The sequence below is a fragment of the Papio anubis genome, chromosome 6, assembly GCF_008728515.1.
Source record: "Papio anubis isolate 15944 chromosome 6, Panubis1.0, whole genome shotgun sequence".
NCBI lineage: Eukaryota > Metazoa > Chordata > Mammalia > Primates > Cercopithecidae > Papio > Papio anubis.
In genome coordinates, this window is record NC_044981.1 from 41,520,531 (window position 1) to 41,532,684 (window position 12,154).

Consider the following 12,154-nt stretch of genomic DNA (forward strand, 5'->3'; position numbering starts at 1 on the left):
ACTGCAGCCTCCTTCTCCAGGGTTCAAGCAATTCTCCTGCCTCAGCCTCCCAAGTGGCTGGGATTACAGGTGCTCACCACCACGCCTGGCTAATTTTTGCATTTTTTAGTAGAGATGGGGTTTTGCCATGTTGTCCAGGCTGGTCTCGAACTCCTGACCTCAGGTGATCCAGCCGCCTCAGCCTCCCAAAGTGTTAGGATTACAGGAGTGAGCCACTGCGTCCTGCCAAGTCAATATTTTTTTTTTTTTTTTTTTTTTGAGACTGAGTCTGGCTCTGTCGCCCATGCTGGAGTGCAGTGGCCGGATCTCAGCTCACTGCAAGCTCCGCCTCCCGGGTTTACGCCATTCTCCTGCCTCAGCCTCCGGAGTAGCTGGGACCACAGGCGCCCGCCACTTCGCCCGGCTAGTTTTTTGTATTTTTTAGTAGAGACGGGGTTTCACTGTGTTAGCCAGGATGGTCTCGATCTCCCGACCTCGTGATCCACCCGTCTCGGCCTCCCAAAGTGCTGGGATTACAGGCTTGAGCCACCGCGCCCGGCCAATATTTTTAAAAGTAGTAAATGGTATGCTACTAGAATTAAAAAGCAAGAAATAATCTTTGCAGATCATAAGAGGTGAAGAAACTAAATGAAATCATATTTACAACAAAAGAAGCAGCATTGTAGTATTAAAATGCGAAACAGATAAAAGCAAAGACGGATATATCAGTCATGATGATAAATTTCAGTGGAATAAGCCTCCAACTGAAATGGAGTTTAGATTCAATAGGAAAGTTTCATGTTCTTTACATGATACAAACCTATAATAATGGCAAAGTTTGTTTTATTTTTTCTAACTTTAGGCCAACGGATTAATTTATTTTCATTTATTTCAGTCTTGTTTTTAGGAAATAATTTGATTATTAATTTTCTTTTGAATATAACTTTGAAGTTAATAAATTTGAAATTAAAAATATAAAATAGATAAGTCATTTAGGATCCAGTACTTAGAAAAAAAAAAGACATGACTTTGGCATTTCTAATGTAGAAAAATAAAAGGACAATAGGCAAAACAAAGAAAAAAAAGAAGCTTTAATTTCATTCATAGCTTCACAACTATTTTTCCTTTTTTTTTTTTTTTTTTTTTGAGATAGTATCTCACTCTGTCACCCAGGCTGGAGTGCAGTGGTGCAATCATGGCTCGTTGCAGCCTTGACTTCCCAGACTCAAGCAGTCCTCCCACCTCAGCCCCCTGAGTAGCTGGGACTACAGGCACACACTACCATGCCTGGCTAATTAAAAAAAAAATTTTATAGAGTCAGGGTATTGCCATGTTGCCCAGGCTAGTCTCAAACTCCTGAACTCAAGCAGTCTGCACAAAGTGATGGGATTACAGCCATGAGCCACTGCTCCTGGCCCACAGCTATTTCTTGAGTACATTCTAGGTACCCAGTAGGTACTAGGGTTATAGATAGAGTGGGAAACGGGAAGGACAAGTTCACTGTCCCCAGAGAGCTTACCATTTAACAGAGAGGGCTACCATTTAAGAAAGTGTTTACTAATAGTTAGAATTGTGACCATTGTGATAGGAAAATATTTTAATATTTATCAGGGGTTACCATGTTTGGTGCTATGCTAATAAATCTGTGCCAGGGAAATATAATGACTGAAATTTATTAAGGAATCTGGTTGGTTGGGCCAGGCGCAGTGGCTCATGCCTGTAATCCCAGCACTTTGGGAGGCCGAGGCAGGCGGATCACGAGGTCAGGAGATCAAGACTATCCTGGTTAACACGGTGAAACCTCGTCTCTACTAAAAATACGAAAAATTAGCCGGGCGTGGTGGTGGGCACCTATAGTCCCAGCTACTCGGGAGGCTGAGGCAGGAGAATGGCGTGAACCCGGGAGGCGGAGCTTGCAGTGAGCCCAGATCGCGTCACCGCAGTCCCAGCCTGGGCGACAGAGCGAGACTCGGTCTCAAAAAAAATTATTAGAGGATTTTTTAAAAGATGGTAGACATTACTACTTGTGACTCTTTTTCTTAGTCATATTTGAAAAAGTAGAAAATTGAATTATAATTTGATTTTTTTCAAAGACGTCTGTTAAATCTGTTTTGATTTTATATGCATTTTTGTTCTTTATAGTTTAAAACTGATTTTTTGGGGAATACAGCTGAAGTTCCCAAATACTTTATAGGCGTTTATGAAATATCTTTAATTTGGCCGTGTCCAATTTATATACTTTCCAAAATACTGCAGATTGTGAACAGCACATTATTATACAAGATCACGGGGGAAATCCAATATTCAGAGTAGTTTACAAATTTGTGTGTATGTGTTTGTGTGGTTACCAGAGAACTACCAAAAACCAACTGCTTTTTAAATCCTGCTGCATAGTTCAAGTGTCTTGCCCTGACCAATCTAATGAGTTGATTAACTGGTCCTTAATACTTAACTAAATAAAAAACTAAGCAGATGTGAAAAAAAAAATTGAATGACTGGATAGACGAGTAACTGTTAAAAACGACTGAAAGATAATTGTATCAAATAGTTTGGAGGGGAAATTTTGAAAAATGTTGAAGAAGTAGAGCCTGTAAATGCTTTGTAGAGACTGTCACAGAGCCAAGGAACAGATGGACAACAGCCTGTGTATGTCACAAAGTTGATATAGCCTTGTTCTCAAATGCTGACAGTGCAGAAAAGAAAACCACACTACTTAGAAACGTTGGTGTAAAAGTCTAATATAGAATACTCGAAAATTAAATCTAACACTATGATAAAGGATAATGTACCATAAAGAAGTAAAGGATGTATTCCCAAAAATGCATGGATGGCTTACCCTTTATAATTCATCAACATAAGATGTCAGAGGTGGCTGGGCATGGTGGTTAATGCCTGTAATCCCAGCACTTTGGGAAGCCGAGGTGGGCAGATCATCTGAGGTCAGGAGTTTGAGAACCAGCCCAGCCAACATCGTGAGACCCTGTTTCTACTAAAAAAAATACAGAGCACCACTCGACCCTCCATGTCGTGGATTGATTGGTGTGCTTACCTCCAACTCTGGAGGTGGGTGGTTCGAGCCATTCTGGGGAGCATCTCTTGGCCAGGTGAGGTGGCTCAGTAATCCCAGCATTTTGGGAGGCTGAGGTGGGCAGATCACCTGAGGTTAGGAGTTTGAGACCAGCCTGACCAATATGGTGAAAGCCCGTCTCTACTGAAAATACAAAAATTAGCTGGGTGTGGTGGCAGGTGCCTGTAGTCCCAGCTACTTGGGAGGCTCAGACAGGAGAATTGCTTGAACCCAGGAGATGGAGGTTGCAGTGAGCCAAGACCGTGCCACTGCACTCCAGCCTGGGTGAAAGAGCAAGACTCTGTCTCAAAAAAAAAAAAAAAAAAATTAGCCGGTTGTGTTGGTGGGTCCCTGTAATTCCGGCTACTTGGGAGGCTGAGGCAGGAGAATTGCTTAAACCCAGGAAGTGGAGGTTGCAGTGAGTTGAGATCCCACCACTGCATTCCAGCCTGGGCAACAGAGCAAGACGTTGTTCCTCCTACCCCTACCAAAAAAAAAAAAAAAAAAACCTCAGAGGTGTCACACAATTCTCTCAATAGAGGCAAAAATGACACTAGATATAAATTAACATCCGTTTCTGATTTAAAAAAAAAAAAAACATAGCCATCATTATACTTAAAAATGAAATGCAATGCTATTTGCATTAAAGAAGTCACTAAATTAAAATAATAAAGTCACTACTATTTATTATTCTTTTAGCTGAAATAATGCTATAAGAAAGAATATAGCCAGGTGGCATGCACCCATAGTCCCAGCTAGTTGGGAGGCTGAGATGAGAGGATTGCAGCCTGGACAACTGAGCAAGACCCTGTCACTCACAGGAAAAAAAAGACTAAAAGTCTAAATAAAGTTAATGTTTTTGCAGAGGTACCTTTTTTACATGGGAAACCCAATTATCAACTGAAAAACTACTACAATCAGTGAGAGAACTGAGTCATTTGGGCAAATACAAAACCTACACAAAACCCAGAAGGTTTGCTACTTATCAGCAAGTAACCATTTAGAAAATACAACAGGAAGGCCGGGCGCGGTGGCTCACGCCTGTAATCCCAGCACTTTAGGAGGCCGAGACGGGTGGATCACAAGGTCAGGAGATCGAGACCATCCTGGCTAACACGGTGAAACCCCGTCTCTACTAAAAAATACAAAAAACTAGCCGGGCTAGGTGGCGGGCGCCTGTAGTCCCAGCTACTTGGGAGGCTGAGGCAGGAGAATGGCGTAAACCCGGGAGGCGGAGCTTGCAGTGAGCTGAGATCCGGCCACTGCACTCCAGCCTGGGCGACAGAGCGAGACTCCGTCTCAAAAAAAAAAAAAGAAAATACAACAGGAACATTTATCCATTCACAGAATCAATAAAAATAAAAACAAAAATTCTCAGGCATAAACCATTATAATGGAAACTGTATTGACAGCATCAGTAAATACCCTTCTGCCTTGAGTTTAAAACCAGTCGAAGGAGGTGAAAGGGAGGGAGAAAGGCAGACAGACAGACCAGGGATTGGATGAGCAAGCAACAAGGGTTTAATCTGAAGTGGATAAATGTCTTATTCATCCTTGAATTAGGCAGACTTACTCCCTTGTCATAGCAGTTCTGGAGTATTAACAGGTGTGTGTGTGTGTGTGTGTGTGTGTGTGTGTGTGTAGCTACCTATAAAAAATGTGTGCTTCCTGCAGGTGGAGCAGACGCCCTACTCCCAAGTGAAAGGAGGAAGGGTCGGAGTCAAATATGTCCAATCAGACGTCCCCCTCCTTGGGGCTGATGGAAGGAGGTGGAGTGAGGCTGGGAGCGGTGCTTCAGTTACATCCCCCTTTACCTGGACTGGGGAGGAGTTGTTCTTCCTTAAAACTTCCTTTGTTCTCTGAACTCACAGCCTTAACCTTTGAAGGCACTGGGCGCCTGGGGGCATGACTCTTCCCTCCAGGGAAGGGGCACAGCTGTCTGGCAGCTATTCCTGCTTCTACCTTCACTAACCACTTCACTATTCCTTCGGTGAATCCTTCTAGGACACCTGGAGAACAGAGTAGATTTTCCCTAGAAGGCTCTCAAATGGATCAAAATAGGACAGTATTTAAATTAATTTTGAGGCAAGTCTGCACCCAGGGGTGAAAATTCTCACTCCCATCTGTTTTCTCAAATCATGTGCAAACACTTTTTCTTCTTCGGTGAAGTAGCGATTAGGAACAGGAACCTTCACTGTCTTGTTCACTGCTGCATTCTTAGTACTTAGAGCAGTGCCTGGCACATATAAGTCATTCCGTAATTTAATGACCATTCTGGAGGAGGGAGGGTGAGTGCTACATGTAATCCAGAAAATCAGATCTTATATTTCTGATCTTATTAATTACAAAATAATAATAAGGTAACAGTAAATAAGGAAAATAAGGCAACAAAGTTGAACATAAAATGGACAATAAGAAATTTAGGACAATAAAATATCTCATATTCTGTGTTCCCCAAGTACCAATTTAAATTGAAATCTTGGTTGGGGGTGGGGAAGAAATTTAACCAGTTAAAAATGAAAAATTGCTTTATCTTCCTAAGGAGAAACAATGCTAGTTAAAACAAACTTTTTTATTATTATTTATTTATTTATGAGATGGCGTCTTGCTCTGTCACCCAGGCTGGAGTACAGTGGCATGAGCTGGGCCCATTGTAACCTCTGCCTCCCGGGAGGGAGTAATTCTCCTGCCTCGGCCTCCTGGGAAGCTGGGATTACAGGCACATGCCACCACGCCTGGCTAATTTTTGTGTTTTTAGTAGAGATGGGACTTCACCATGTTGGCCCAGGCTGATCTTGAACTCCTGACCTGAAGTGATCTGCCCACCTCAGCCTCCCAAAGTGCCGGGATTACAGGTGTCAGCCTCCATGCCCAGCCACAAAGTATTATTTTATGTCTGTCAGGTTGACAAAGATACTAAGCAACAGTGCTGGTTAAGAAAGCATAAATTAGGACAACTTTTTTTTTTGAGACGGAGACTCGCTCTGTCACCCAGGCTGGAGTGCTGCAGTGGTGTGATCTCCGCTCACTGCAAGCTCTGCCTCCTGGGTTCACACCACTCTCCTGCCTCAGCCTCTCCAGTAGCTGAGATTACAGGCACTTGCTACCACGCCCAGCTAATTTTTGTATTTTTAGTAGAGAACGGGCTTCACCGTGTTAGCCAGGATGGTCTCGATCTCCTGATCTCATGATCAGCCTGCCTCAGCCTCCCAAAGTGAACGTTTTTTTTTTTAGACGGAGTCTCACTCTGTCGCCAAGGCTGAAGTGCAGTGGTGCGGTCTCAGCTCACTGCAACCTCCGCCTCTCGGATTCAAGGGATTTTCCTGCCTTAGCCTCCCAAGTAGCTGGGATTACAGGCACCCGCCACCACAGCTGGCTAATTTTTGTATTTTTAGTAGAGAGGGGATTTCGCCACATTGGCCAGGCTGGTCATGAACTCCTGATCTCGTGATCTGCCCGTCATGGCCTCCCAAAGTGCTGGGATTACAGGTGTGAGCTACCACACCCAACCTGCACGACTTTTCTGAAGAACAATTTGTCACTTGTCTTTTTTTTTTTTTTGAGACTCGCTCTGTCGCCCAGGCTGGAGTGCAGTGGTGCGATCTCGGCTCACTGCAACCTCCGCCTCCCAAGTTCAAGCGATTTTCCTGCCTTAGCCTCCCGAGTAGCTAGGACTACAGGCGCCACCACGCGCGGCTAATTTTTTGTGTTTTTAGTAGAGACGGGGTTTCACTGTGTTAGCCAGGATGGTCTTGATCTCCTGACCTCATGATCCGCCCGCTTCAGCCTCCCAAAGTGCTGGGATTACAGACGTGAGCCACCGCGCCTGGCCTATGTTTTTTTGTTTTTTAAACTTCTCTGGAGATAATGCTGGATGTCATTTATGAAAAACTTGAAATTATATTCTCTTTGTTCCCATTCCCTTTGGAAGTCATCCTATAGAAACCCTCTCATTATCAATGTGCATAGATGCCTGTACAGAGAATAAGAATATTCTTTGTAATGGTAAAAAAAAAAAAAAAAAGAAAAAAAAGGAAAACCATCTGAATGCCCATTACTAGGGTATTGGATGAATAGATTATGGGTAATTGATACAGTGAAATAATACACAGTGGTTGAAGTGAATGAGGTAGAATTATATGAACAGACATGGAAAGACATCTGTGGTTAACTGTATAGCAAAAAAAAAAAAAAAAAAAGCAACTTGCAGAATATCAGATATTAGAGGGTGAATTGTGCCCTCCCAAAATATATGTTGAAGTCCTAAGCCTCAGTACCTGTGAATATGACTTTATTTGGAATTAGGGTCTTTGTAGATAAAACCAAGGTAAGATCAATTCATTAAGGTGAATGACGAATCCTATATGACTGGTGGCGCCCAATGAAGAGAAGAGGCCTAGAGACAGAGGTACACTACAGGAAGACAGCTTGTGATGGCAAAAGCTGAGGTTGGAGTGATGCGGCTACAAGCCAAGGAGCACCAGGGATTGCTGGCAGCCACCAGGAACAAGGACAGAAGCGTGTGCCCTCCAGAAGGAGCCGACCTCATCAACACTTTGATTTTGCACTTTGGCCTCCAGAGCTGTGAGAGGATAAATTTCTGTTAAAATAACAGAATGCCACCCAGTTGCGGTAATTTGTTATGGCAGCCCTGGGAAACTAATAGAGCAGGTATGGCATTATCCCATAGCCATGACTTCTGTGACTGTGCCTGCCATTCTCTCCATGACAAAGAGCTTCTTCAGTCCATTTCCTACCCTAGCAACCACCTCCTTGGAAACAGGGACTCATTGTGGTTGTGATTTTTTTTTTTGTTGGGGGACAGCCTGAGCAGGGTGGGTTTATATTTCACCTCCTTTGCCTCCTTGCCCCAAAGTGGTGTTCTAATGGCCTCTTGCTGTACTTCCTTCTCCTCCTCCTCTTAATTCTGAGCATCCTGAATTACTCAGAGTTTTCTGGTCATGCCTGGTCTTTGTGCTTCTGACTTGCTCTATTTGCCAAGTCCCATTCCCCTTTTTGTTTCTTTGTATGTTTGTTTTTTGAGGTAGGGTCTCGCCCGATTACCTAGGCTGGAGTGCCCTGGCACAATCACAGCTCACTGCAGCCTTGACCTCCTGGGCTCAAGGGATCCTCCTGCCTCAGCCTCCCAGGTGGCTGGGACTACAGGCTTGCACCACTGTGCCTAGATAATGGAGTGTTACTGTGTTGCCCAGGCTGGTCTCGAACTCCTGGCCTCAAGTGATCTCTCTGCCTCGGCCTCCCAAAGTGCTCAAAGTGCTGAGATTATAGCAGGCATGAGCCATCACACCTGCCCCTTTCCTTCATACAACCTTATGTTGAAAACCCTTCCAAGATTCCTCCCTGACTTATTATTTATTTTTTTTTATTTTTATTTTTTGAGATGGAGTCTTGCTCTGTCACCCAGGCTGGAGTGCAGTGGTGTGATCTCGACCCATGGCCACCTCGGCCTCCCAAGTAACTGGGATTACAGGTGTGGCGCCCGGCTAATTTTTTGTAATTTTAGTACAGATGGGATTTCACCATGTTGGCCAGGCTGGTCTTGATCTCCCCACCTTGGCCTCCCAAAGTGCTGAGATTATAGTTGTGAGCCACCACACCCAGCCTCTTCCCTGACTTTTTTTTTTTTTTGAGACAGAGTCTTGCTCTGTCGCCCAGGCTGGAGTGCAGTGGCGTGATCTCAGCTCACTGCAACCTCCGCCTCCCAGGTTTCCCAAGTGATTCTCCTGTCTCACCCTCCTGAGTAGCTGGGACTATAGGTGTGCACCGCCATGCCTGGCTAATTTACGTATTTTTAGTAGAGGCGGGTTTTATCATGTGGGCCAGACTGGTCTCAAACTCCTGACCTCAAGGTGATCTGCCGTCCTCGACCTCCCAAAGTGCTGGGATTACAGGTGTGAGCCACCTTGCCCGGCCTCCCTAACTTTTTAATCCCCTGACTCTGACTTGGATGCTTCTCTTTTGTGTCCTTTGCACCCACCCATCATCCTGTGTGATAATACATTATTATAAAGCCTAGGGGTTAGATAGACTTTCTTCAGGCCAGAGGACCTGAGATTTGAAGCCTGCATTTGTTACTCAACAGCTATGTGATGTTTAGCAAATTGCTTTACCTTTCTTTGCCTCCATTTCCTCATCTGCATAATGGGGAGCATAGTACCTACCCCACCAGATGGGCATTAGCATTATAACAAGTTAATATGGTTAAGTGTTTGGAACAGTGATAGTAAGTGGTCAGTAAGTGGTAGCTATTACTTTAATTATATGTTTACTTGCCTGACTCTCCCACTAAACGGAGACACTTAAAGGCAGTAAATGTGTGTTTCTCTCTCTGTCCCCAGTGTCTTATGAAGTATTTGGCACATGGTAGGCTCTAAGTAAATGATTGTTGAATTAATAATGATAATTAATATAATTGCCTACCAGGATCCCATATTGGGCTTTGACCCTCGGCTGGTTCCACATCATGTTGGGATAATGCTACCAAATTATCTGGCTTAGTAAAACCACCACAAATCAACCAATATTTCCTGAGCACCTCTCATGGGCAAGGCACCTGCCATGGAGGAGACCAAGTGTGAGATCTGCATCTGTCCTCAGGAAGCTTAGAATCTAGTGGTGAAGACACAGAAGGCACATGAAATGTTAAATAGCAGTATTAGGGTTTTAACAGTTATTTATGGGAGTAATAGAAGATACAGAGAATGCGTGTTCACGATTATTATTTCAGTTGGTGGCACATTGTTATCTAACTTGTGTCTTGTTTTTCAAAGTTTCACCATGTTAGCCAGGATGGTCTCGATCTCCTGACCTAGTGATCCGCCCGTCTCGGCCTCCCAAAGTGCTGGGATTACAGGCTTGAGCCACCGCGCCCGGCCTTTTTTTTTTGAGGCGGAGTCTGCAGCTCTGTAACCCAGGCTGGAGTGCAGTGGCCGGAACTCAGCTCACTGCAAGCTCCGCCTCCCGGGTTTATGCCATTCTCCTGTCTCAGCCTCCTGAGTAGCTGGGACTACAGGCGCCCGCAACCTTGCCCGGCTAGTTTGCATGGCACATAGTAGAAGGGGTTTCACCATGTTAGCCAGGATGGTCGATCTCCTGGCCTAGTGATCCAGCCCGTCTCGGCACCCAAAGAAGTGCTGGGATTACAGGCTTAGAGGCCACCGCCCTGTACTTTTGGAGACAGGTCTCGCTCTTGATTGCCCTAGGCTGGAGTGCAGTGGCACAATCTCAACTCACTGCAACCTCCACCTCCCAGGTTCAAGCGATTCTCCTGCCTCAGCCTCCTGAGTAGCTGGGACTACAGGTGCCTGCCACCATGCCAGGCTAATTTTTGTATCTTTAGTAGAGACGGGGTTTCCCCATGCTGGCCAGGCTGGTCACAAACTCCTGACCTCAGGTGATCCGCCTGCCTTGGTCTCCCAAAGTGCTGGGATTCTAGGCATGAGCCACTGTGCCCAGACTTGTTAAACTTTCCAATAATGGATTAGATGTAGAGGCTTCATCAAGTTCAGATTTGATTTTTTTTTTCCCCTCTTCATGTGTATTTCCCTCAGTAGATACAATATCTGGTTGTCTCTTTGGAATGAGAAGCCATCACTTATCATTGCTAGATCCATTATTTCATTAGGGAGTTGTTAAATGATGGTATTCTGTTTATTAGCTGGAAACTTCTATAAACACAAATCTCTCCTCATTAATTGTTTGGTTACCCAGAGATATAGCTGTTCAAGAAAGGGAAGAATAAATGCTTGATTCTGTACCTGTTTTCAAAATAATGAATTGGTTTTCTAACATTCTTCAAAGGTGGCCAGTGAGAGACTTTGGGTGTTTTGTGTTAAGCATCATTGTGCACTTATGGATTTTAAACCTATTTGATGTGTTTTAGTCCATGTGGTTCTTACTCTTACAGATGCTTAAGTGGTCCTGTCATTGGCTGATGGGAGCCTCTTTAAGCTGAGCCTGAACCTTTTTATTTATTTTATTTTTTTAAAGAGATAGGGTCTTGCTATGTTGCCCAAGCTGAACTTGAACTCCTGGGCTCAAGCAATCCTCCTACCTGAACCATTCAAGTAGCTGGGACTACAGGAGCATGGCACCATACCCAGCAGGCCTTGAATCTTTTTTTTTCCCCCTGGACCTTTTGATGAGACCTGCTAGTCTTTGCTTGTTTCCTTGTATGATAAGATGGAGTTTTAGGTTTCTCTTGTGCATTTCCTGTCCCAAAACTGGAATCAGCCAATTCTGCAAGGAGAAAGGACAAAAATTTTTTAGAACATTAGTACAATATTACCAAACCATTTTCCAGAAGGGAATTATTATAATTTATATTCCCTCCAGCAAAGTAGAAGGACTATTTTCTCCATATGCTCACCAGCGTTGAGTGTTATTTTAAAAATCTTGGCCTTCATTTGATGGGTAGAAGAACTTGTTCTAATTTACATTTCTTAGATTACTAGTGCATTGGAGTATTTTCTTTTCTTTCTTTCTTTTTTTTTTTTTTTTTTTTGAGACAGAGTCTTGCTGTATCGCCCAGGCTGGAGTGCAGTGGCTTGATTTTGGCTCACTGCAACCTCCGTCTCCTGGGTTCAAGTGATTCTCCTGCCTCAGTCTCCTGAGTAGCTGGGATCACAGGCGCGCACCACCACGCTCAGCTAATTTTCTGTTTTAGACCTGCTACCTCTGTTACCATGTGAATTTTCTTTTTGCAACAAGCCTATGAGGCCAGTACTGTTATTAGCATCTTTCATTTTATTTCTTTTGAGATGGGTCTCGCTCTGTCACACAGGCTGGGATGCAGTGGCACGATCATCGCCCACTGCAGCCTCAATCTGATCTCCTGGTCTCAAGTGATCCTCCCAGCTCAGCCTCCTGAGTAGCTGGGACCACAGGTGCATACCACCATGCCCAGCTAATTCTTTTTTTTTTTTTAAACTTTTCAGTAGAGATGAGGTCTTACTGTGTTGCTCAGCCTGGTCTTGAACTTCTGAGCTCAAGCAGTCATCTCACCTTGGCCTCCCAAAGTGCTGGGATTGCAGGCGTGAGCCACTGTGCCTGGCCTATTAGCACCATTTTATAGATACAAAAATGAAG

General features: G+C 44.2%; 1 protein-coding gene across 2 annotated transcripts in view; it reads left to right on the forward strand.

The window, feature by feature from the left end:
- The window catches only part of PTK7 (protein tyrosine kinase 7 (inactive)), an 82,018-nt gene that overhangs the window by 21,331 nt on the left and 48,533 nt on the right, over positions 1-12,154 (forward strand). The gene's annotated exons all lie outside the window — the stretch shown is intronic.